The sequence below is a fragment of the Capricornis sumatraensis genome, chromosome 23 (assembly GCF_032405125.1).
Source record: "Capricornis sumatraensis isolate serow.1 chromosome 23, serow.2, whole genome shotgun sequence".
NCBI classification, from domain to species: domain Eukaryota; kingdom Metazoa; phylum Chordata; class Mammalia; order Artiodactyla; family Bovidae; genus Capricornis; species Capricornis sumatraensis.
In genome coordinates this window covers 51,872,292-51,874,730 of record NC_091091.1, presented here as the reverse complement: position 1 = coordinate 51,874,730, position 2,439 = coordinate 51,872,292, and the positions used below count along the sequence as shown (strand labels likewise).

The 2,439-nt window shown below is 58.5% G+C and overlaps 1 pseudogene; it reads right to left on the bottom strand.

Annotated features, from left to right (window-relative positions):
- Positions 1–344: 344 nt before the first annotated feature.
- LOC138070122 (olfactory receptor 13G1-like) lies at positions 345–1,212 on the bottom strand (annotated as a pseudogene).
- Positions 1,213–2,439: the final 1,227 nt, after the last annotated feature.

The following is a 2,439-nucleotide window of genomic DNA, read 5'->3' as shown; positions in this document are numbered from 1 at the left end:
AGGCTGGGAAAGGAAAGACGTGGGCATCTCGGGGAGAAGGTGCTAGGAAGGCTGAAGAAAGGGCCAGGCACAGCTGGTAATCTACTGCGTGCTTCTTGGGTCATGAAGCTGGCATTGGTCACCCCAGGATCCACCAGGGCAGGACAGGGTGAGTCTGGGAGGTTAAGGGGCTTCCTGAAAGTGAAGGGGAGATGCCCAGAGCGGGTCCCATGGTCTCACTAGAGCACAGTAGGGTGAGACCTTAGGAGGCGGGATGGGGCTTCCAGACAACAACCCTGCCCCAGTTGAGGGAAAGCCACCCTGGGCCCCGCCCTCCAGGCACGAGGACCTTGCTGGGCGCGACCTCAGCAGCAGGACAGAAGCCTCCTGAGCGCCGCCTTGACCATGTTTCTCAGCGAGCAGATGAGCGGGTTCGGGGAGGGGCCACGGAAGTGGAGATCACCGACACCGGCTTGTCCTTGTCCAGCGAGCAGCTGGACGCGGGGCGGATGTAAGTGCAGATGCCGGTGGGGTAGTGCAGGGCGACCCCCGGGAGCTGCGAGGAGCAGGCGGAAGGCGCGCCGCTCGCCCCCCGCGAGCGCATGCGCAGGATGCTGGCGGGGACGCAGCCGCAGGACGGCGTGATCAGCGAGGAGCTCCCCACCGCCAGGGGGATGTCTGCCGGGACGGCCGTGGTTTCCTTCCGCTGGGTCGGGGCGCAGGAGAGCTTCAGCAGAGGGGGGCTCTCACGGAAGTGCTCCACCGCGTTGGAGCGGCAGAAGGGCAGGCGAAGCATGAGGCCTGTGTGCACGCTGGTGTTGATCAGGCTGACTGTCCACACCACCCCGCCAAGAGCGCGCGGTCATAGGCCATGGCTGAGAAGAGCAGCAGCTCGGCCCCCGTGGACCACGTGAAGAAGAGCTGGGCCATTGCAGCCCCATAGGAGATGGTCTTGCTGGCCACCATGCCCACCAGAAGTTCAGGTAGGATCGTGGACGTGCAGAGAATGTCCACCACGGCCAGGCTGACCAGGAAGAAGTACATGGGGGTGTGCAGGGCTGGACTGGAGCTGATGACCACCACAGTCAGCAGGTTTCCAGGGAGGGCCGCTGTGTACAGAAGCGGGAAGGCGGAAAAGAGCGGCGTTCGCAGCCCGGGTGTCTCTGAGAACCCCAGAATGAAGAAGTCGGTGACCAGCGTGTGGTTCATCACAGCCCTGGAGGGGGCCAGCATGGTCCCTCTGAGACCGTGGGCTGTTCCGACTCAGGCTGTAGAGGAAGAGCTTGCACTTGTTCTGAGTGCTCCCTCTTGGAATTGTGTGCATGACCCACTTAGAAAGAGGATTTTAAAACTTACTTTGGTAATAAAAATGGAGCTTTGCGCCCCTGATAATTGTGGGGTAATTATCAGGATTGTGGGATAATTCTGGGAACATTCAGTGAGAGCGACTGCCCCCTGAGGTGGGGAGAAGCTGAAATCCCCACCCCTCGCTGCCAGTGCAGGACTGAGATGGCCACTCACAGAAATTCCCAGGCCCTGGTCAGTGTGCAAGGATTGTGCTTCCCTAGCCCTCATGGAGCACATGTTGGGGGGGGTTGGGGTGGCCTTCCAGGGGAACCCTGGGGAGGGGGGTTCTGACCTCTGTCTCCTGTTTGAAAATCTGCATCTACAGCCACTCATACGCTCAGACAGCGTCTGGGACAGAGGAGGAACAGCGAGGAAAATCCCCATTCTCCTCCTGGACTCGCTACAACCAGTCAGTACTGACGGAGGCCAACCAAGGGTCCTCACACCGCTGTCCAGGGACTTGCGAGTGGTCACTGGGAAGCCAGGGGTCCGGATGGGACTGGACCCTGATTCAACCCCAGACTCTCTGCTGCCAGCCCCTGCACAGCCCACCCGCCCACCACCAAATCAGAGACAAGGCACCACCAAAATACTTCACCTGAATCAGAAAATCTGCCCGGATAACCCTGAACGGGGGGCACTCAGGCCCATGCATGCCAGCTTCCAAATGGAGGCGCCAGTGCAGATGTCCTGGCTCTCTGAGAACCAAGACTGCGTGTGGCTGAGCTGACTTCAGACGAGCGCTTCGTGAAAGCACTTCACCGCTTAGATCACAGCGCTTCAATTCGGAAGGGAGACTCTGCGTGAAGCTGGTGACCGACAGACTGCTCCATGGTGTTGGCTTGGGCCTGGGCTCTCTGTGCCCAGCTGCTTTAAAGCCAATGTCTGGAGGTTAGGGCTTTCACTAAGTTCTACAGAGACAGGCCCCTGTGAGGAGACGTCCAAGAATGATACCCATACCACCAACTGGAGTGTGTTCACTGGTGTCAAAAGCGGTGACAGTTTTTTCAACCAACCATCTCTTATATGAAAGGAGAGAAAAAAAGACAAAGACAGGAAGAGAGAGAGAGGTTTTAGAGCATATTTTGTACACATTATTAATTCTCCTTTTTA